The sequence below is a fragment of the Anolis carolinensis genome, chromosome 2 (genome assembly GCF_035594765.1).
Source record: "Anolis carolinensis isolate JA03-04 chromosome 2, rAnoCar3.1.pri, whole genome shotgun sequence".
In the NCBI taxonomy this organism is placed as follows: Eukaryota; Metazoa; Chordata; class Lepidosauria; order Squamata; family Dactyloidae; genus Anolis; species Anolis carolinensis.
The window spans coordinates 9,736,368-9,760,291 of NC_085842.1; the positions used below are offsets into that span (position 1 = coordinate 9,736,368).

The 23,924-nt window shown below is 44.2% G+C and overlaps 2 protein-coding genes across 1 annotated transcript in view; one reads left to right on the forward strand and one right to left on the reverse strand.

The window, feature by feature from the left end:
* LOC107983763 (zinc finger protein 239-like) overlaps positions 1-23,924 on the forward strand; it is a 284,070-nt gene that overhangs the window by 215,734 nt on the left and 44,412 nt on the right. The window contains exon 3 of the mRNA XM_062973092.1: positions 20,168-20,640. The gene's annotated coding sequence lies outside the window, so the exon portion shown is untranslated. The remainder of the gene's footprint in view (positions 1-20,167; positions 20,641-23,924) is intronic.
* LOC103282416 (zinc finger and SCAN domain-containing protein 2) overlaps positions 1-23,924 on the reverse strand; it is a 136,603-nt gene that overhangs the window by 10,671 nt on the left and 102,008 nt on the right.

Genomic DNA, 23,924 nt, shown 5'->3' on the forward strand with positions numbered 1-23,924 from the left:
GTTCAAAAACATGCAAATGTGAGTAGATTAATAGGTACCGCTCCGGCGGGAAAGTAAGGGCGCTCCATGGAGTCATGCCAGCCACATGACCTTAGAGGTGTCTACGGACAATGCCGGCTCTTCGGCTTAGAAATGGAGATGAGCACCAGGCCCCAGAGTCAGACATGACTGGACTTAACGTCAGGGGGAAACCTTTACCTTTACCTTTAGTATTGTATAGTATTTATACGTTGTCCGTGTGTTGTGAAAGCTTGGGTTGTGTCCAGCTGCATAGTAGAAAGGGTTGGGCTGGATGGCCCCTAGGATTCTCTCCAAACTCTTGGATTCTATGCTTCTATTATTATTATTATTATTATTATTATTATTGACACAACGACGTTGTATGACACAGCAAACAAGATAGATATGCTGGGTTTCGCTTCACAAAATCACAAGTCGAACACTTCCCAAGTGTCTAGGACTGTGTGATGTATTTTCGGATGATGCGTGCAGATCCCAGCAGGGTGGCTTTTTGCAGTTGGCAGATCGTGATTTTGTCAATGTCTATTGTTTCCAAATGCCAGTGGCTGAGATCTTTCGGCACGGCACCCAGTGTGCCCATCACCACCGGGACCACCTGCACTGGTTTCTGCCAGAGTCTTTGAAGTTCAATCTTGAGGTCCTGATAGCGGCTGAGTTTTTCCTGTTGTTTTTCGTCAATGCGACTGTCACCTGGGATGGCAACATCAATGATCCAAACCTTTTTCTTTTCCACAACTGTGATGTCTGGTGTGTTGTGTTCCAGAACTTTGTCAGTCTGGATTCGGAAGTCCCACAGTCTCTTTGCGTGCTCATTTTCCAATACTTTTGCAGGTTTGTGATCCCACCAGTTCTTTGCTGCTGGGAGGTGGCACTTGAGGCATAAGTTCCAATGAATCATTTGGGCCACATAGTTGTGCCTCTGTTTGTAGTCTGTCTGTGCAATTTTCTTACAGCAGCTGAGGATATGATCAATGGTTTCATCTGTTTCCTTGCACAGTCTGCATTTTGGGTCATCAGCTGATTTTTCGATCTTGGCCTTAATTGCATTTGTCCTGATGTCTTGCTCCTGGGCTGCAAGGATCAGGCCTTCTGTCTCCTTCTTCAGGGTCCCATTTGTGAGCCAGAGCCAGGTCTTCTCCTTATCAGCTTTTCCTTCAATTTTGTCAAGGAACTTTCCATGCAATGTTTTGTTGTGCCAGTTGTCAGCTCTAGTTTGTAGTGTGGTTTTCTTTTACTGGTTTTTTGTCTGCTGTGCTTTGAGGAGTTTCTGATTTTTGACTTCACTCAAAGCAGGTTCTTCACTTTGCTTTCCATCTTCTGCCAGGGCATGTTCTTCTTCTTTGACTACTTGTTTTACTTGTAGGAGTCCTCTGCCCCCTGATCTTCTAGGCAGATATTATTATTATTATTATTATTATTATTATTATTATCATCATCTTCATCATCATTATTATGTAGAGGCTGGATGGCCATCTGTCAGGAGCGCTTGGATTGTGTCCTCCTGCATGGTAGAAGGAAGTTGATCTGGATGACCCTTAGGGGTAACTCCAAACCTTAGGACCGTATGATGTTGTTATTATTAGTAGTAGTAGTAGTATTAGTATTGAGAGGCTGGGTGGCCATCTGTTGGGAGTGCTTGGATTGTGTCTTCCATGGCAGAGTTGAGTTGGAGTGGATGGCCTTTAGGTGTGTCTCCTAACTGTCTGATGCTATGATTCGATGTGTGTTATTATTGTGCAGATATTGGATGGCCATCTGTCAGGAGTGGTTGGATTGTGTCCTCCTGCATGATATAAGGAAGTTGAACTGGATGATCCTTAGGGGTATCTGCTAACCTTAGGATTGTACAATATTCTTATTCTTATTCTTATTATTATTATTATTATTATTATTATTATTATTATTATTATTGAGAGGCTGGGTGGCCATCTGTTGGGCGTGCTTGGATTGTGTCCTCCATGGCAGAATTGGGTTGTTCTGGATTACCACAGTAATTATTTCATATTACAGTAGAATCTCACTTATCCAACATTCTCTTATCCAAAGTTCTGGATTATCCAACGCAGTCTGCCTTTTAGTAGTCAATGTTTTGTAGTCAGTGTTTTAAATTCATTGTGATATTTTGGTGCTAAATTTGCAAATACAGTAATTACAACATAGCATTACTGAGTATTGAACTACATTTTCTGTCAGATTTGTTGTATAACATGATATTTGGTGCTTAATTTGTATAATCATTACCTAATTTGATGTTTAATAGGCTTTTTCTGAATCTCTTCTTATTATCCAACATATTCACTTATCCAACGTTCTGCCGGCCTGTTTATGTTGGATAAGTGAGACTCTACTGTATATTTATAATCTTATATCTGCTTAGAACTGGATTATATGAGGCCCCTTCTACACAGCTGTATAAAATGCACACTGAAGTGAATTATCTGGCAGTGTGGACTCAAGATAATCCAGTTCAAAGCAGATAATATAAGATTATAAATGGGTAATATAGCTGTGTGGAAGGGCCTTGAGTCTACACTGCCATTTAATCCAGTTAAAATCAGATAATCTATGGAAAATGCCTAAGTGAGGCCTAACTGTGCCTGTCCCGTGAGCTGAGTAGGTTGCTAGGAAACCAAGTGGGCGGAGCTTAGCACTCTAACTGGCAGCAATTGGATAAAAACAATTATTACTCTCTCTCTAATTAGGACTTTATTTTTCTTTTCTTTTTGTTGTATCAACCTAGTGCCGTGGATGATGGGTTTTGTTGTCAAATTTTGAGGTTGGGGGGCCTGTACTTTTGTTGTTTTGTCCACTGCCCTGATGCCATTACTCTTTTATATATATAGATATATATATATGGGTGAAAATAACAGTGGATGCAAAAATGTATTGTAGAATTGTTTTGAATATTGAATATTATGCGTCTGCTGTATAACAAGGGGTGTCTATATTTTTTAAAAGAACTATATCAATGTCTTCTGTATCATGAGGAAAAGGAAGGGGGTGGAGGGGGGGAGAGAAGCCTTGTCTTTTACATCGATCTCTTTAACCCAAGCCCTAGTATTATAGACAGTGTCTAAAGTTTTGGAAGATCCAAATGTCCTCTGTGACAGAAACAAATGCACTCTTGTCCTCAGGACTTTGCCTTCCCACGCTATCCACTCTCCTTCCCGCCTTCTTTTCCAGTTCTTTGCATGTATTTCATATCATAACGACTGCCATATAGATCTAAAATATCAATTCCATTAGTTAGTAAATTAGGATTGTGTGGGTAAGAATTCACTATGTTACATTGTTATCTTCTTTTATTTAAACACTACACAAATATGTATTAATATATATGTTGTCGCTCTAAAATACCTAATTAACAAAGCTCGCAACCTTTTGTGTTCTAATCAAAGAGTGCTGATAGGTCAATTATTCAAAGTCTCTTGAATAAAGAGTTCAGAAATAGTACAAAATGTAACTGTATACTATTAATAATATTTTAGTCAACAGATCCTTCTGTGGCCATCTTCCTTTGCTTTGTGAATTCAATGAATGGCTTCCATTCTTCTTGGAAGTTTCTGTGTATTTGTTTGTTGTGCAGCTAAAGTTAGTTTGTCCTATTTGGCCATTTCAAAACCTTTTGTCATCCAGTTTTCTGGTGTTGGCATGTCTTGTTGTTTCCATAGTTTTGCGTATTCAGTTCTTGCTTCTGTTGTCATATAAAGAAAGAGTCTTTCTTGATGTTTCCCAGTAGAAAAAGTTATGGTTTTAATGGGATTTTGTACTCTAGAATAGTTTCCATGTCTGTGTGGATTTTTATTCAGAATTCGTTAGTCCCAACATATCATATGTGTGTGTGTGTGTGTGTATTTGAGAGTTTTTCTGGAGTTATGTACCATCTATAATAATAATAATAATAACTTTATTTTTATACCCCGCCTCTATCTCCCCGAAGGGGACTCAGGGCGGCTTACATGGGGCCAAGCCCGAATAAAAACAGTAGCAGTATAAAACACAGCAATAGACAACAACTTGCACAATAAAAAATAAAAAAATAAAAATAAAACATTAGCCAATAAAAAACAAGAACTAATAAAAACATGGATTAAAACTGAGAGATTGTAAAAGTAGACTGGGTAAGGTGCACTATATAAATATTGTAGACACAAGGTGACTGATAAAGTGCTGCAAATTCTGGAAGTGCAAATTGGGATGGGAATAGACCCTGTGTCTATATCGAGTTGACAAAGGTAAAAGGTGCAAACCGGTACAAGAATGGTCACAGATACAGATTGCTTCTGGATTAGCAATCTTTATCTAAAGGCTTGAGTAAAGAGCCAGGTTTTCAAGCTCTTTCTGAATGCTACCAGGGTGGGGGCTTGCCTGATTTCCCTGGGAAGCGAGTTCCAGAGCCGGGAAGGGGCCACCACGGAGAAGGCCCTCTCTCTCGTCCCCACCAACCGCGCTTGTGACGGAGGTGGGAGCGAGAGGAGGGCCTCCCCCGACGAACGAAGAGATCGTGCAGGTTCGTAGGGGGAGAGGCGATCACTAAGGTAGGAGGGTCCCAAACCGTTCAGGGCTTTGTAGGTGATCACTTGCACCTTGAATTGGGTCCAGAAGGTGAACGGCAGCCAGTGGAGCTCCTTAAGCAGGAGGGTTGACCGCTCCCTATAATTTGCTCCAGTTAGAAGCAAGGCTGCCGAACGTTGAACTAGTTGGAGTTTCCGGGCCGTCTTCAAGGGCAGCCCCACGTAGAGTGCATTGCAATAGTCCAGTCTAGAGGTAACTAAGGCATGGACCACCGTGGCCAGATCAGACTTCACGAGGTAAGGTCGCAGTTGGCGCACAAGTTTTAATTGTGCAAAGGCCCTCCCGGCCACGGCCGACACCTGAGCATCAAGCGTCAGTGCTGAGTCCAGGAGGACCCCCAAACTGCGGACCTGCGCCTTCAGGGGGAGTGCGACCCCGTCAAGCACAGGTAGCCACCCAATACCCCGATCGGACATACGACTGACCTGGAGGACCTCTGTCTTGTCGGGATTAAGCTTCAGCTTATTCGCCCTCATCCAGCCCATCACAGCTGCCAAGCACAGGTTCAGTATCTGGGGGGCTTCCTTGGAGTTCGGTGGAAAGGAGTAGTAGAGTTGAGTGTCATCTGCGTAGAGATGGCACCGAACTCCAAAACTCCGGATGACCTCTCCCAGTGGTTTCATGTAGATGTTAAAAAGCATGGGGGACAGAATGGAACCTTGCGGGGCCCCACAGGTCAAAGGCCAGGGGTCCGAGCAGGTGTCCCCCAGCTTCACCAACTGGGAACGGCCCTCCAGGAAGGACTGAAGCCACGACAGAGCCATGCCCCCAAGGCCCATCCCGGAGAGCCGTCCCAGAAGGATACCATGGTTGATGGTATCGAAAGCTGCTGAGATGTCCAAGAGAACCAGCAGGGTCACACTCCCCCTGTCCAGCTCCCTGCGGAGGTCATCCACCAAGGCGACCAAAGCCGTCTCAGTACTGTGACCAGGTCTAAAGCCAGACTGCGATGGGTCCAGAAAATCGGTGTCATCCAGGAAACCCTGGAGCTGCGAGGCAACCACCCGCTCCAGGACCTTGCCCAAGAAAGGGAGGTTCGAGATTGGTCTGTAGTTGTTTAGAATGGCCGAATCAAGGGAGACCTTCTTCAATATAGGCCTCACGATGGCCTGTTTGAGGACAGATGGAAATTTGCCTTGATCCAAAGAGGCATTAATTATCATCACAAACCACTCTACCAACCCTCCTCTGGCCGATTTAATTAGCCACGAGGGGCAAGGGTCTGCAGAGCAAGTGGTCACTCTCACCGCCCCAAGGATCCTGTCCACGTCATCCGGGCGAACAAGCTGAAACGAATCCCACAAGTTTGAACAGACAGGTGCCTCAGTTACCTCTTTTGGCATTGCAACAAAACTAGCATCCAAGTCGAAGCGAATCTGAGCGACTTTGTCTGCAAAGTGGTGCGCGAACTCGCTGCACCGAGTTGCCGAGTCTTCGGGTGCCCCTCCCCCCTCAGGAGGGTGAAGGAGCTCCCCGACGACCCGAAACAACTCCGATGGTCTGTTAGTTGCAGACGCTATGCGGGCAGTCGTGAAGGTCTTCCTGGCTGCCCGCAAAGCCGCGGAGTAGGCCCTAATAGCGGCTCTAGCCCGTGCTCGGTCAGAAACGCTACAAGTTTTCCGCCAGTGGCACTCTAGTCCCCTCCTCGAGCGCTTCATCACTGCCAGCTCCTCCGTGAACCAGGGAGCCGAAGTGACTCTTCGCAATGAGAGGGGACGTTCGGGGGCGATCATGTCAATTGCCCTGGACATCTCGCTATTGTAGCGATCTACCAAGGCATCGACAGGATCGTCAGCCTCCATGACAGGAAGATCCCCAAGAGACCTCAAGAATCCATCTGGATCCATCAGTCTCCTGGGGCGGACCATCTTAATGGGTCCACCACCCCTGCGGAGGTTTGAGGTCACAGTGAGTCTTAAACTGATCAGGTGGTGATCGGACCATGACAACGGAAGAATATTTTGCTCTTCCACTCTGACCTCACCATCTGCCGCAACAAACACCAGGTCAAGTGTGTGTCCAGCTTGATGAGTGGGACCAGATATCACTTGGGACAGTCCCATGGTCGTCATGGCGGCCATGAAGTCTTCAGCTGCACCAGTTAATGTGGCCTCAGCATGAATGTTAAAGTCCCCCAGCACTACCAGCCGCTGAGAGACCAACGCCGCACCAGAGATCACCTCTGCCAGCTTGGGCAGGGAGACTGCCGTGTCGCGGGGTGGACGGTACACCAGCAGAATCCCCAAACTGTCCCGGGTACCCACCTTAAGATGGACACACTCAAAACCTGCAGATTGCGGGATGGCGCACCTGACCAGGGAGATTGTCTGCCGAAAGACCACCGCAACGCCACCTCCCCGCCCCCCGGCTCTGGCCTGCTGTTGCACCCCGAAACCTGGAGGACACAGCTGGGCGAGATTTACCCCGCCGGGCTCATCCAACCAGGTCTCGGTGATGCAAGCCAGATCCGCCGCTTCATCCAGGATCAAATCCTGGATGATAGCTGATTTACCATTGACGGATCTGGCATTAAATAGCAGGACCTTCAAACGGAGGGGACTGTCATGGAGGCTACCACTCCTATCCTTCTCCAGGGTCGCAAGAACTCTGTTGCGCTTATCCCTGGGATAAAGGTGACCACTCCTCCTCCTCCCCCACACGACCTCAATGGTCTCCCTCAGGCTCCTGTCCACCCCCCCCCCCCCAGGGCGACAGGCAGGATAGAGCTCTCATTGCGATGCCCTAGTCAGCTGTCCATAAATGGGGAGCTACTCAGGATTCTATCTTGCTTAGAGTCTGAGAATGAATCCTGTAATGATGAGATGATGGAGCAGTCAGGGGAACTAGATTGACTAAACAAGAGCAATGTCTCTGGGCGGGAATCGAGAATGGATTGGGAAGGGTCTAGAGTTGAAATGGGGGACACTACACAAGATTCTAAGAGTGGAGGGGACCTAGATAAAGAGTCATGGGCACTAACCATTCTGGAACTAATGGTACCTTGAAAATGCAGTTCCGAACCTGCCATCAAGGGGCGGATTGTGGGGTCCAGAAATACCTTCCTAATATTAATACCCCATGAATTCAACAGGGGTTTATGCGCCCAAAGTGCTTCAATTAAAGTGCTATCATCAAAGGTGATAACGAGACGTATGGAGCGGTCCTGAGCTTGAAATTCCCTATGTAGCCATGAAATGAACTTAATTTTGACTACACTTGGGCTCACAGATAGTATTTGACCGAGGGACTCCTGTACCGCTCTCCTTGAGGTCCATCTGCCCCTATTCAACCATGAGTCTGTTAAGGAAGAGAAGGGAAGGAAGGAAGAGGAAGAGAAAAGAAGGCAAAGGGAAATATGGGAAGAGAAGAGAAAAAGGAAGGAAGGGCAAGAGAAAAGAAGGCAAAGGAAGGGAAGGGAAGGAATGAAGGGGAAGAGAAAATAAGGCAAAGGAATATATGGGAAGAGAAGAGAAAAAGGAAGGAAGGACAAGAGAAAAGAAGACAAAGGAAGAGAAGGAAGGAAGGGGAAGAGAAAATAAGGCAAAGGAATATGTTCTGCCTCCATGGTTAACTAAATGAACTGGAAGGACCCATAGCACGAAGGACAGATTGGACACTGTGTGATGTAAAACAAAATATTTTATTAATAGACAAAATTGATCTCTTTTCCCCTTGTTGCCACTATGAAGTCTCTTGTGAGGAAAGAAATCTTTGAGTCTATGCAGTTCTGGATAGATATTGCCACAGAGTATAAAGTCTTGTTATGACTGGATTCTTTGTATCTTTGAGGTGACATCAATGCAGTGTTGTTGACATGGCTTTCTCTATTGCTGTAGCCTGTGGCTTTTTAATCTAATTTGAATACAGTTCCAACGTGACGTGAATTTCTGTGATCCTTTTACTTCCTACACTTCCTTCCAGAGCCTCACCAACTGACAAATTCTGACAAAAATAACTGCCATTTCAGGCTGGCAGGAGCCAAGGCTAAGCTCCGCCCCTTTGGAACCTTAAAGAGACAGGGCAGCAGGTAATGTTCTGCCTGCTCGTGGCATGACACTCCCCACCTAAAACTTATTAATAAGTTTTACCCCCTTATTAATAAGAAATAACTAACACAAAATATCAACTAATCTAAAACTATAACTGTTCTAACTCATAGATTCATCATCCCTTTGACTTCCTCTAGTGTTTCATCCTTCAGCTCTCCTACAGTCTCTGCAGATTGATCTGAATGAAATGGCGGGATGAAGTATATGGTTGGCCTTTCAAAGTCCAACACTTCGATGTCCTTGCGATCCACCTTCATGTGGACTAAATCCTCTTCGGTCAAAGCTTACCTTTAATACTGGAACATGGAAGGCAAACCTGTTCAGGCTTTCCTGGACTGGTACAAGCTCTTGTCTCAACTCCAACACCTTCGCTCTCTGCTGGGCACTCTTTCGAAAGCTCCGCCGATCCTGGCACTGCTGCTTCACTCCATTTAGCTGTTGCTGCAGTTTGGTTACAACTGCTGCTATCTCCTTTAGCTTCTCCTCAGAATATGAAGGCTTTATTTGAAGATCAGCAACCTGCTGTTCTTTGACCAATAGCCTTTTACTAGATAACTGTTTCTGCTCTTTTAGCTGACCATGAGCTTCTTCAAGTTGATACTTTGTCTCTGGAGGTTTTTGAAGTTCTTGCTCATATACAGCAACTTTTCGGGGTTCTTTGGCAAGTTCAGCTCTTAATCGATTGGTGGTAGCCTGTGAGGTCATATCTTCTGCTTGCAAATGATTACACATATCTAAGCCATCAGGGTGGAAGTTTGTATGACTCACTATCATTTGTGGTAATGTATGATCACTTCCAGTGTTCTTGTGGCCATCTATATTATGCTCACTGTCCTTTTGAAGTTGTACTTGGCTATGATTTAGACAATTAAAACTCTCTTTGTGATCAGCCATCCATTCTTCTTTGGCAACCTTTGCTGGTGGGGCGAAAATGTCGACACCAACATTAGTAGGTGGTTGCACTATTGGAGATATCATTGCAGCATCTATAGCTTGCTGTACAGACGCTTGAGCTTCCGGGTGGTCAAAAGGTATATCTGATTCTGCCCTCTGAGTTGAGGAATTGGTTTGAAGTGCAGTCTGCGATGTGGACATATCTTCAATTCCATCTTCTTTTATGACAGATCTTGAAGTACTAGGTTGCTCTGAACTTCTATTATCGATATGATTGCTTTCTTCATATTCAATAATCTATGACTTGTCTGCTGGTTCTGGACAATCTAACATCTGTGTAGGATGTCCATTTGGCATGAAGCTTGTGCAAAAGGTTCGAGCATGGGAAGGCAACCTTTTGCGATTTAAACATACTGGACCTAGGATAGTCCAGCCTATCTCTAGTTCTTGAACGATTGGTGCTCCTGGTCGACCTTTTATTTGCTTTTTAACTGAAAACAAGTCTGGACAGTCTATGCCAATAAGCAAAAGAATCTTTGCGCCAGGGTCGAATCTTGGTAACTTATGTGCCATGGATCTTAGGTGTGCATGACTCATAGCTATTTCTCTCGTAGGGATTTGTCTTTCATCTTTAGGTATATTTTGGCATTCTATGAACGTTGGTAACCTAAATTGTTTCATGCCATCAATAGTCCGGAGGATGAATCCAGATGCTACTCTCCCCACCATGACCTGATCTCCACCACAAGTAGTCATAATGTATTCTACCTCTTTTGATTGAATTTGAAAGATGTTAAAGAATTCAGGTGTTGCTAGGGAGGTGTCACTTTGAGAATCTAAGGCAACGTACATGCGTTTAACTTGATCTGGAGAGTTTTCAGGGTAGACATCTACCAAGCAAATAGGATGACATGTTCGTTCTTTTCCTGCTTCTCCACACAAAGCTGTGCAAGTTGATGTTGCTATCTTAATCTCCTTAGGTTGTGGTGTTTCCACAAGAGTACATTCTGACTTTTCAGAGTTCTTTCCTTTCTGATGAGGTGTTGTTTCGCGGTGTAGTGCAGAGCAGTGTTTTTCACTAAAGCATTCTTGACATTTCACTTTTCTCTTGCACTCCTTGGCTATGTGGTTTCTAAAAGTACCACATTTAAAACAAAGTCTTTGATCTCTGGCAAAGGTTAAACGCTCTTCACAAGGTTTGCTCCTGAATTCTTTGCAGTTATTCAGATCATGTGCTATTTGGTGTACTGGACATATTACTCCTGCTGATGTCTTTGTGTGCTGTTCAACTGATTTGACCTTGGTTTCAGTTTTTCTAACTGTGACTTGTGGTTTGCTTTTGGTTTCTATGAAATGTTTCTTATCTTTTTTGTTACTTTGATATAAAAGAGGAAACCCCGTTTGCAAATCATTCTTCTCTCTAGCTGATCTTAAGGGAAACTTCACTAGATGTGTAAATGGTGGGTATTTCCGTTGATGAGTTTCTTTATAAGAGAAAACTTCCCGGCCCCATACCTCCTTCAGTGAGAAAGGCAGTTTATCAATAATCTCTTGTTGTGTTAAATATTGATCTAAACATGCAAGCCCTGGTAAATCTGGATTTCCCTTAGCTGCTTCCAATTCTTCAAGCAAATCTGCATAATCCCATAATTTCTCATATTCCCCTTTTGTAAATGCAGGAAACGATTTAAGCTTTTGCAGAAGCAACGTTTCTATCTGTGCAGATGATCCATAACGTTCATTGAGACGGTCCCACACTCGATTTAAAGCTGCATGTGGGTTATTTATGTTTGCTGCATACATTCTCTTCACCTGTACGGAAGAAGCAGGTCCCAACCAGGCGATCAATAAATTTAACTCTTCCTCTACAGGCAATTTTAGTTGCTTGAGAGCTGACTGAAATGTATTCTTCCACAACATATAATCCTCTGGCTTATCAGAGAATTTCTGAATGCCTCTGTCTGCTAAGTCCCTTCTTGGGTTTCTGTAGGAGGTGTAATTTAAAATATCAAGTGGGACTGAGGACTGTTGCAAAGTTGGTTCAGAGTTAGTTTGGATCTGGGGGTTTTCTGGAACCCAACTAGCTGCTTTGGGATTGAGACTGAATGCAGTTGTTGGCATTGTGTAGTTTGACTGTATTGAGTCCTGTGTGTCTACTGGAAAACTGTGCTCTAACTTGGTTTGAGATATATCATTCAATGGAACAGCTGCTTGACTTGCTACTTTTGCATACGGCAAATAATGTTCTTTGGGTGCAGAAACCTCTATGATTTCTGGTTGTGACACAAAAGAATTATTTGCTACTGCACTTTCTCTTGTTAGCACAGGAGGGGCTGCGATATTGATAATTTGGGTATTTAAATAAGAATCCACTTTTGTGACGGGATCTTCTGTTGTAACATCTGGAGGGGATGTATTTCCTAAGAGACCTTGCTCTAGGACTGAGGCCTTTACTTGTAACACCTCAGACTTTGCAACCTGTGCTAACGTTGCTAGAGCAGCATCTGTTTTGACTTGACGGGCCTTATTTTCTGCATCCAGACCTGCTTGCTCGGCAGCAGCTGCGGCTTCCATTTCTGCCTTCTTGGCAGCGGCCAAGGCATCCAGTTCTGCCTTCTCTGCAACAATTTGCTGTCTTTTCTTAAGAAACTCTATTTGTTTTACTGCGGCAGCTGCCTCGGCCCTAGCCTTTATGACCAGACTAAGGGATTGGCCAGAAGAACCACTATGAACAGAAGTCCCTCTTGTTCTTTCTGTTCTATGGGATGTGTGAGATGATCTTGATTTGCCTGCTAATGTACACACAGACCTGTTTGACTTTGTATCTGTGTCTTTACTAAACATGTGTTGCACTTGTTCTTCATCAACAGTTTCCATAAGGGAGGCAGGGTCTTCTTCTGCCTGACCTTCTGATATTTTGTTATATAAATCATTCATGATGGTATCAAATTCTAGTTCCCTTCTCTCTCTCTGACAACATTTCTTCCTTATTACTTAAAGATTCTGATGTTTTCATATGTTCAAGCAAAGAGATTATATTATCTGAATATGTTATCCACTCACAGTATTGATGTTGTAATCTTTCCTTACAATCTAATATTTCTTTCTGCTGCCTAAAGCGATGGCTTGCTTGACTCATATCTAAAATTCTCTGCCATGACTTCTGATATTTAGGTTTCAAGGAATCTAGTTTATCTTGCCAAAAGGACATTTTTGAGGTAGGTTTAGATATTCTGCTCTTTTGTGAGGAAGAAGCAGACATCTTTAAGTCTTCTGAAGTTTGTGTCACTTTATATTAGACTGAATTGCTTTTGGACAGAAAGGACTGAATAGCCTATTCTCCGTTACTTTGGAATGTAGGTCTTTTATTCTCCTGTTGCTGTCCGTTACTAATAGTCCCTTAAATAAAGTGATCACTAACTTTTAAGATTCTCAGTCCTTTTACTGAGACTTAAAGCTTTTTAGACTTAAAAATAACTATTGTGGTCCTGAAAGCCACATTTTCCTCCGAAAGGGCTTCCCTCAGATTCCTTCAAAATGGCGCTGCCCTCTATGACTGCACTCTCTCTACAGTCAAAATGGCTGCTTAACTCCTTCTTCTTCTGAGCTGGTTTTCACTTCTCCTCAGGAAGCTTGAAGGAAAGAAATTCACTGTTCTGCCTCCATGGTTAACTAAATGAACTGGAAGGATCCATAGCACGAAGGACAGATTGGACACTGTGTTATGTAAAACAAAGTATTTTATTAATAGACAAAATTGATCTCTTTTCCCCTTGTTGCCACTATGAAGTCTCTTGTGAGGAAAGAAATCTTTGAGTCTATGCAGTTCTGGATAGATATTGCCACAGAGTATAAAGTCTTGTTACGACTGGATTCTTTGTATCTTTGAGGTGACTTCAATGCAGTGTTGTTGACATGGCTTTCTCTATTGCTGTAGCCTGTGGCTTTTTAATCTAATTTGAATACAGTTCCAACGTGACGTGAATTTCTGTGATCCTTTTACTTCCTACACTTCCTTCCAGAGCCTCACCAACTGACAAATTCTAACTGACAAAAATAACTGCCATTTCAGGCTGGCAGGAGCCAAGGCTAAGCTCCGCCCCTTTGGAACCTTAAAGAGACAGGGCAGCAGGTAATGTTTTGCCTGCTCGTGGCATGACAGAATATATGGGAAGAGAAGAGAAAAAGGAAGGAAGACAAGAGAAAAGAAGACAAAGGAAGGGAAGGGAAGGAAGGAAGGGGAAGAGAAAATAAGGCAAAGGAAAATATGGGAAGAGAAGAGAAAAAGGAAGGAAGGGCAAGAGAAAAGAAGGGAAGGGAAGGGAAGGGAAGGAAGGAAGGGCAAGGGAAAGAGGGCAAAGGGATGGAAGGGAAGAGAAAAGGGGAAGTAAAGAATGGCAAGAGAAAATAATAATGATGATGACGATGATGATGAATCTTTATTTATATCCTGCTTTTCTCCCTCACTGGACCCAAAGCGGCTTACAACATATTAAACTCACATAAACAACAATCAGAGTACATCAATAATATAACCATAATAGGATAAACAGATTAAGAAAAACAATTACAGTATGCATTCAAGTTCTTGAGGCATCAAATGAGACATATATTGTACTCTACTCCAGTCCATAACATATGATGGGCAAAGGAAGGGAAGGGAAGAGAAAGAAAAAGCAAGGAAAGAAGGCAAGAGAAAAGAAGGCAAAGGAAGGGAAGGGAAGAGAAAGGAAGGAAGGGCAAGAGAAAAGGCAAAGGGAAGGAAGGGAAGAGAAAAGGAAGGAAGGGCAAGAGAAAAGTAGACAAAGGAAGGGAAGGAAGGAAAGAGAAAAGGAAGGGCAAGAGAAAAGAAGGAAAAGGAAATGAAGTGAAGGGAAGAAAAAAGGAAAGAAGGGCAAGAGAAAAGGCAAAGGGGAGAAAAGGGAAGGAAGAGAAAAAGGATGGAAGAGGAAGAGAAAAGGCAGCAAAGGGCAGGATGGGAAGGGAAGAGAAAAAGGAAGGAATGAAGGGCAAGAGAAAAGAAGGCAAAGGAAGGGACAAGAAGACAAGGATAGAAGGAAAGAAGGAAGAAAAGGGAAGGAAGGGCAAGAGAAAAGAAAGCAAAGGAAGGGAAGCTTAGAAGGCAGACCGTATTTTAGTTCTTGCGAACCACTGGTAGTCCGTGGACCACTGGTTGAGAGCCACTGTCTTAAAGGGAAGGGGCTAACTCTGGATCCCTCCCATAACGGCTATTTACAATATTCAAGCTGACCAGTCCTGACTAAAGAGGAAAACAGAGGATGTGTCTGTAGGGGCACAACGTTCACAAACTGGACATGTAAACCAAGGTGAAAATGGAGCTGGAAACTAAGACCAGAAGAACAAGTGATGGAATCACTTATGGTTTATTTCTTTTCAGACGAGGTGACAAGACTTAACTTAATATTTAACTCTCTGAATGTCAGGATGCAAAAAGATCAGCATTCTCCAAGCTGTTCTTTTCACACCTGACTACAACAAATCGGATAAAGAAGACCATTTGGCTGGGAAGGCTGATTTATGACGGGGTCTGGTCTTCAGACGTGGGAAAGGACAAAAGGAAAGGGAGGTGTGAATGGAGAAGAAGAGACGTGAAGGAGGAGGGAAGCAACCACCCAATATACTGAGGGGAAAGAGCGGAAGACGGGCAGTAGAAGCGTTGCGGCCATTTTGGCAAGGCGGATTCAATAAAGTTTTCCATAGCTACAAGCTGTGTGAGCCTATCTTTGTCTCCTACACCTTCCAGGAACTGACACTGAAGCAGTGGTCCTCAACCTGTGGGTCCCCGGGTGTTTTGGCCTACAACTCCCAGAAATCCCAGCCAGTTTACCAGCTGTTAGGATTTAGGGGAGTTGAAGGCCAAAACATCTAGGGACCCACAGGTTGAGAACCACTGCTCTGAGGGATTGTCACACAGAGCTTTCTTTCTGCTGCTCCAGAGAACAGACCTCCAACTTACAGGTTCAAATGACAAGAACGGGACTCCACCAAATCTGACGCAAAACTTCTCAAAGGGTCCAGTTTGAAATCAGACATTTACCCACAATGGCTGTTTTTTAGCCGGTATGTGTTCTCTGGTGCTGGTTAAGGGCTGAACTCTGAGTAAAACATTTTCCACATTCATGGCATTTATATGGCTTCTCTCCTGTGTGGCTTCTTTTGTGCTTCGCCAAGTCTGAACTGTCAGCAAAACATTTCCCACACTCCTGGCATTGGTATGGCTTCTCTCCTGTGTGGAGTCTTTTGCGGCTCATCAAGTTTGAACGGAAAGCAAAACATTTCCCACACTCCTGGCATTTGTATGGCTTCTCTCCTGTGTGGAGTCTTTTGTGTTTCACCAAGTCTGAATGGGAAACAGAACATTTCCCACACTCCTCACATTTGTATGGCTTCTCCCAGGTGTGGACTCTTTTGTGGATCAACAAGGCTGAACTGTCAGTAAAACATTTTCCACACTCCTGGCATTTGTATGGCTTTTCTCCTGTGTGGAGTCTTTTGTGGCTCACCAAGGCTGAACTTTCAGCAAAACATTTTCCACACTCCTGGCATTTGTATGGGTTCTCTCCTGTGTGGAGTCTTTTGTGGCTCACCAAGGTTGAACTGGAAGCAAAACATTTCCCACACTCCTGGCACTGGTATGGCTTCTCTCCTGTGTGGAGTCTTTTGTGGCTCACAAAGGTTGAACTGCAAGCAAAACATTTCCCACCCTCTTGGCACTGGTATGGCTTCTCTCCTGCGTGGAGTCTTTTGTGCCTCACCAAGGCTGAACTTTCAGCAAAACATTTCCCACACTCCTGGCATTTGTATGGCTTCTCTCCTGTGTGGAGTCTTTTGTGGCTCACCAAGGTTGAACTACAAGCAAAACATTTCCCACACTCCTGGCACTGGTATGGCTTCTCTCCTGTGTGGACTCCTTTGTGGCTCAACAAGGCTGAACTGTCAGCAAAACATTTCCCACACTCCTGACATTGGTGTGGCTTCTCTCCTGTGTGGAGTCTTTTGTGCCTCACCAAGGCTGAACTGTCAGCAAAACATTTCCCACACTCCTGGCACTGGTATGGCTTCTCTCCTGCGTGGAGTCTTTTGTGGCTCACCAAGGTTGAACTGCAAGTAAAACATTTCCCACACTCCTGGCATTGGTATGGCTTCTCTCCTGTGTCGAGTCTTTTGTGCTTCAACAAGTCTGAATGGGAAGCAGAACATTTCCCACACTCCTCACATTTGTATGGCTTCTCCCTGGTGTGGACTCTTTTGTGGCTCACCAAGGCTGAACTTTCAGCAAAACATTTCCCACACTCCTGGCATTTGTATGGCTTCTCTCCTGTGTGGAGTCTTTTGTGGCTCACCAAGGTTGAACTGCAAGCAAAACATTTCCCACACTCTTGGCACTGGTATGGCTTCTCTCCTGTGTGGAGTCTTTTGTGGCTCACCAAGGTTGAACTGCAAGCAAAACATTTCCCACACTCCTGGCACTGGTATGGCTTCTCTCCTGTGTGGAGTCTTTTGTGGCTCACCAAGGTTGAACTGCAAGCAAAACATTTCCCACACTCCTGGCACTGGTATGGCTTCTCTCCTGTGTGGAGTCTTTTGTGGCTCACCAAGGTTGAACTGCAAGCAAAACATTTCCCACACTCCTGGCACTGGTATGGCTTCTCTCCTGTGTGGAGTCTTTTGTGGCTCACCAAGGTTGAACTGCAAGCAAAACATTTCCCACACTCCTGACATTGGTATGGCTTCTCTCCTGTGTGGAGTCTTTTGAGCCTCACCAAGGCTGAACTGGAAGCAAAATACTTTCCACACTCTTGGCATCTGTATGGTTCCTGACCCGTGTGAAATTTCTTGTGTTTCACTACACATTTTGCAGATACTTTCCCTTTAAGATGGCTTTTCCCAACATCGAGTGTCTTGTGAAGCACAAGTGCCATATTTTGGGTAAAATACTGCCCACGTACACTGCATTTGTCAGGCCTTTCTTTGGCAGAACCTCCATCTTCTCTGTGGGCTTGCTGCTGTTGACGAAGGCCCCAGTTGTGTCCAAATGCTTCCTGTATTTGGTGCACACATCGCTCTTCTCCCCGTTATCGACTGTGAAGAAGAACAGAAACAATCACTCTTCAGTGTGAGTGATAAGGAAGTGGGATAAGAAGTGGACTGAATTGAGCCTCAAAACAACACAGACATGGAGGAAAAGAAGATATACATGTTGTCCTTTCCCCTCCCCTTGTTCAGTGAAGATGGACCCTGGTTGTCTGCCTGGAGCCTCTAAGAGAGAGATGAGTAACATACGCTCCAGAGGCTCCCTGTTGCTCATTCCAGCCCGGTTGTTTATTCCGTCTCCTTCTCTCTGGGGAATGGATGCCTTTTCCCTTCACATCCAAATGCTTGCCTTTTTCTCTAGCTTTAGACTTTACCAACTACCACCCATTTCACCATCGTTCCCTCCCTTTTATTTCTCTCCCCCAATCCCAGTTCTCTTTTCCCATGCTCCCTTAAGGTTGGGTTTTTCTGCTCCAACGTAGAAGATCCCATACCTAATTTCAGAGTACAACAGTAGAGTCTCACTTATCCAACATAAACTGGACGGCAGAACGTTGGCTAAGCAAAAATGTTGGATAATAAGGCGGAATTAAGGGAAAGCCTATTAAATATCAAATTACATTATGATTTTACAAATTAAGCACCATAACATCATGTTTTACAACAAGTTGACAGATAAAGCAGTTCAATACACGGTAACATGATGGAGAAATCACTGCATTTACGAATTTAGCACCAAACATCGCAATGTATTGAAAGCATTGACTACAAAAAATATTTATTACTAAAAACTTGACTATAAATATAGAATTGCATAAAACAACACTGTTGGAAGTTAAATCCATAAAAAGTTCAGTCTTGTGAAGATTTTTTAAAATCTGTGACCCTTGCCTGCTTTTCCAACGATTGCCATTTCTCCGCTGCCAAGTCTCGCCATCTTTGCGGCATCCTTATGTCCATCCCCGGAGCTTTTTCTTGTTGCTTGATGTGTGTCATTGCGGTTTCTAGAGCCCAAACCCTATCCTTGTGTTAGATCCTGAGAGGCCTAACAACTTATTCCATTTCTTCTATCCTTGCCGAGAATAGCTTCCTGCAATAGTTCCTTTTGAGTTCTTCCAAAACGCCCTGATCCATCGGTTGGCATATGGCGGTTATATTCAGTGGCAGAAACATCGCCTTCATGTCCCCCTCTTGAAGCTCCTCTGCATCAGGGTGCGTCGGGGCATTGTCTAGCAACAAAACCGCTTTCCTGGGCAGGTCATTTTCTTTTAAAAATTTATCCATGGAAGGAACAAATTCCTTAGGGCTGGGCTGTAGCACAACTGGTAAATCACCAGCAGTACTAAGATCCACCAACCGAAAGGTGGCCAGTTCGAAGCCCGGTTGGGGGTGAGCGCTCGACCTCAAGCCCAGCTCACTGTTTACCTAAGCAGTTCGAAAACAGTCTATGAGCTGTAAGTAGAGAAATTAGGTACCATAAATTGCGGGGGAGGTATTTTGCGACATCATAAACATCAAGACCAGAAATGTGGTGACGAAGAGGAAGTTGGAAGGAGGAAGTTCTGATAGCTCTCCCTCATAGAGAATGAAGCAACAGCACCCCTGTGACTGAATCTGAGCCCAACATCAGCCTCCAAGGCACCAAAAACCTGGACTTCAAGACTACCTACCTCCTTCTGTTTGTCTTATTCTGTTCTGTCCAAACGGTATTGAATGTTTGCCGTGTATGTGTATTGGTGATCTGCCCTCAGTCCCCTTGGGGAGATAGAGCGGAATATAAATAACGTGTAATAATAATAATAATAACAATAATAATAATAATAATAATAATAGTTTTTGAACATTTCACTGGTCATCAACAAACTTTTTTGATTGTAGTTTTTTACAGGAAGAGCAATTTTTGAAACTGTTTTAAAGGCTCTTGGATTTTTGGGCTTCCCAATCATTGCGAGGTCCATTTTGTGGTTTGCTGTAGCACTGCTGCATGCTAACATTGTCAGCCTTTCTTTGCTGTGCTTTTAGCCAGGGGCTGCTGCTTCAGTTCTGGCTGCAAGACTCTGCTCGGTAAAATTTTGCAATTGAGGCCGGTCTCGTCACAATTAAACATCTGATCACCTGTTAGGCTTTCAGTTTCAACAAAGTCTTGAATTTTTTTCCCCTTGAATTTCTTTTTTGAATGCCTCTATTTCTTGAAAATTTGATGACAGCTTCTCACCACAAACACTTAACTAATGGATTCCATAACGTTTCTTCCACCTGTCGAGCCAATGCTTGCTGTAAAATCTGATTCCCCTTCATTAAATTCTTTTCGAAAACGCTATACCTTTTGCTGTAAAATAGGCCCTGAAATACACACACCTTTGTCTCTCAGCTGCGTAAACCAAACATACAAAGCTTCAATAACTTTTTCATAGTCACATTTTTCATTGTTTTCCTCTCTTTCAGCACACCATCGGTAACTTTGGAGAACACCATTTTTCTATCTGCAATCGATTCCATTTCCATTCTCCTACTGCTACCCGTTCGACACCATAGTTGTTGGCTACCTTCTGCCTTGTCTCTCCTTTGTCCAGGTTTCTGCTCCATGGATCCAACGACCTTCTTTCTCTTCGTCGCCATACTCACGCAGAAGAAAGCACATGCACAGATCAGTGGCCCTCCTGGCAGGTGTCTGGTGCACAGAGAGACCCACTGTATGTTGCTGCCGAGAGAAACAGCCGTGGATCCCGGTGGGAGACAGACTGCGCCGGATGATACAGATACACTTCTCCCATCAACTGCCAAATGGGACTCTTACACTTTATGGAAGTTGGCTGTAAATATGAGTTCCAAAGGGATAGATTTGCCTGACAAAGCTGTGAACGTGCAAAACCGTGACAGTAAAGAAAAGGTGGAGAACAATGATGAAGGCACAAAAGGGAACAAAAAAGGGATGTCTGTAGGACTCGGCCAGATAGAGTGGCATCCACGTAACATCCCACGTGAGAGAGAAGAGACTGCCTCCACACCATCCCAGTTTGGGAGGAAGGACAAGACTGGACCAGAGGTAAGAGCTGCTGATCCATCTGTTGTGATTCAACCCCACGCTGCTCAAGTCTGCAGTCCCCAATGAGAAACAGGGAGCTAGTTTCAGAAGAGGCTGAGGGAATCCCTCCCCCTTGTCTCCTGATTGACAGTTGGGATGTATCTATTTGTTCTCTTCTTTCTCTTTCTTTCTCTCATTTCTTTTTCTCATTCTGATTGGTTTTGTAGAATGGTGCAAGATTTCTGACTTTTATATCCCAGTGTGTGCTGTGTGCATTGAGACCTCTCTCTGCTTGTGTCTCAGGAGAGATGTAGGGCTTGGAGCTTTTCCCTCCCTTTTAAACCCGAGAAGAGATGGAAACAGAGAGTAGCTCAGACCCAGTCATTGACTATTAAGAAATGTAGTTAGTGTTTTTTGTAAACACTGGGCTGTATGGCCATGTTTTCTGGGCTGTATGGCCATGTTTCAGAAGTATTCTCTCCTGATGTTTGCCTGCATCTATGGCAGGCATCCTCAGAGGTTGTCAGGTATATGGGAAAAACAGATCTATACACCTCACTAGCCTAGTTTCCAGTATACCTCACACCTCTCAGGATGCCTGCCATAGATGTGGGCAAAACGTTAGGAGAGAGGGGGAACCAGGAAGACAGTTCCATCTTGTCTACTGTGCCATCAGTTGGAGACCCCTCCCCACATCACCAACAGATGCTCTGGAGCCCTCCTACCAGTAACATGCTATGCTAATAATATAATATTTATTACATATATATAGTGTACATAATGTACAATATAAAATACAGTAATATATAATATATTTGAGAGAGGGGGAATATGCTTTGACTCGTTATGGTAATCTTCCCACTTGAGTCTGAATTGGCACTAATGTTATATTATTATTATTATTATTGTTGTTGTTGTTGTTACTCTTATGTCACATATTTCTAACATAAGCCCTGCCATGTGGACCCTCAGTGACTGTGACGATTTAGGCTAATACTGCCTTTTGAAACAGAAATCCCCATCAGTGAGGGAGCCTTACCAAGAGAGTCCACAATCCCATTCATCTCCTCCATGATCTGCTTGTGCAAGGCTTTCTGGTCCGGATGCAGGAGAACCCACTCCTCCAGGGAGAAATCCACAGCCACGTCCTCAAAGGCGATTGGGCCCTGGCGGAAGAAGAAAAGATTCCCTTCTCACGTGAGAGCGATCAAGAAAAATAATAACAAGAAATTCTTTAAAGCAGATTTACATTCCTGTTGGTTGTTTGAAAGGGAAAGGGCCAAGGCCTCCATGCCACAGTTGTAAGCTTTGTAGAGATGATGGGTTGGTCACAGTCAGAACCATTTCTTAATTGATACGTAGAATAAGAAATGGAATCTGAGCATGTTCCAGCCTTCATTGTGATGCCCAGAACTGGACACAGTGGTATTTCAGGTGAGGTCTCCCCAAAGCAGAAAGAAGGTTGCCATGACTTCCCTGAATCTAGACACGATATTCCTTGGGATGCAGCCCAAAATCCCATAGTCTTTTCAGCTGCTGCCTCACATTGTTGGCTCATGTTCAACTTGTAGTCCTCTAACACCCCAAGATCCCATCATATGAATGCCTGTCAAGCCAGGTGTCGCCCATCCTGTTCCTGTGCATGGCATTTTTCTCCTGCCTAAGTGTACTACTCTACATATATTCTTGTTGACATTAATTGGGTTAGTTTTAGCCCAGCTCTCCACCATGTTCAGACCATTTTGAATTCTGATCCTATCTTCTAGACTGTCAGCTATCCCTGCTAATCTTGTGTCATCTGAAAACCTGATACGCATGTTGAGCAGTACTGGGCCCAGGACAGAACCCTGCGGCACTCCACCCTTTGTCGCTCAAACCATTACAAATCCACCTAACAGGAGTATTATGCAGCCCACCTTTTACTAGTTGTTTGTAAAATCATGGGAGGCCTTTCCAGAGGTCTTACTGAAAGCAAGATGTGCTACATCCACGGCATTTCTTTCATCTACCAAGCGTGTAACTCTACTGAAAAACACATTAGTCTGGCATGACTTGTTTTGGAGAAACCCATCTTGCCCTTCAGTGATTACAGCACTGCTCCAACATTTTTCCTGTTATTTAGGTCAAGATAACGGGTGACTTCAATGCAAGGGTAGGATCTAGTTTGGTAAATGTGTTGAGAGAAGAGGGCCTGGAGGAAGATCCCTTCAACTCTCTCCTGACACCAGAAGCTCGACACGTTAAGGATCAAGCGTGAAACCAAGCCGGAAAGTGCCTGACCAAAATGGCCACGCAGCTCAACCTGTCCTGGCTAAATGGACTTACTCAATTTCCTGACTCTGGAGAATATACATTGGTCTCACCAAGGGGCTCTAGTGTCATAGACTATCTTCTGACTTCTCCCTCCATAGCTAGTGACATTGATTCATTTGCTATAGACAATTCCTTGCTTAGTGATCATCTATCTCCCACTTCCCCTGGTTTTGGAGAGAAGCAGCACTTCCCCACCTGGACAAGCCTACCCACAATACACCAGGCTGAAGCGGAACGTTAAGACAAAAGGGGTGTGCCTGGATATCTTGAACTCTTAGGAAGTGTTGTCCATAGAAACGATGATCATTGAAATCCCAGATTTCGAGGAGGCATCACCGGGTTTGAATCCCTTATAAAACCTATCTTTTAAAAACTATACGATTGGCAAAGAATGCCGAGGCAACCCAGGGTCAGATCCAAAAATTGGTTCGATAAAGAGTGCATAATAGCAAACAAACAGATCCGCTCCCTCTATAACTATTATCGATCCACATCAAACGATCTCCTCCTTATAAACATTCGGGAGTCTAAACAGCTGCTCCAACTGCTTATGGGACAAGTCAAGATAACTGGATGGTCATTGTTAGGGGACCTCTTTTTGGTCCATTCTTGGAGACAGAGACAACTTTTGCCTCCTCCAGCCTGCTGGGACTTCTCCTGTTCCCAAAAATGAAGAAAGAGGATTGACAGTGGTTCTGGGATTACTGCTGTTAGTTCAATACCCTTGGCTGTAGTTCACCTGGCCCTGGAGACTGGGATTCATCGAGAGTGGCCAAGTATTCCTGGACCACTTCTTTACCCATTTTGGGTTGCATTTCCCCAGTTGCTCCATCTTGCTCAGGTAGAATACCCATTTCCTTTTGGGATATCACGTTCTAACTCTTGCCTATCCCCGGTTAGCATTCCACCACTTTCTCCAGGCACAGACCCTACTCTTGGCACATTTTTTCATCTGACCTCATTTTCTGAGTTAGACTTTTTCCCTACTTATG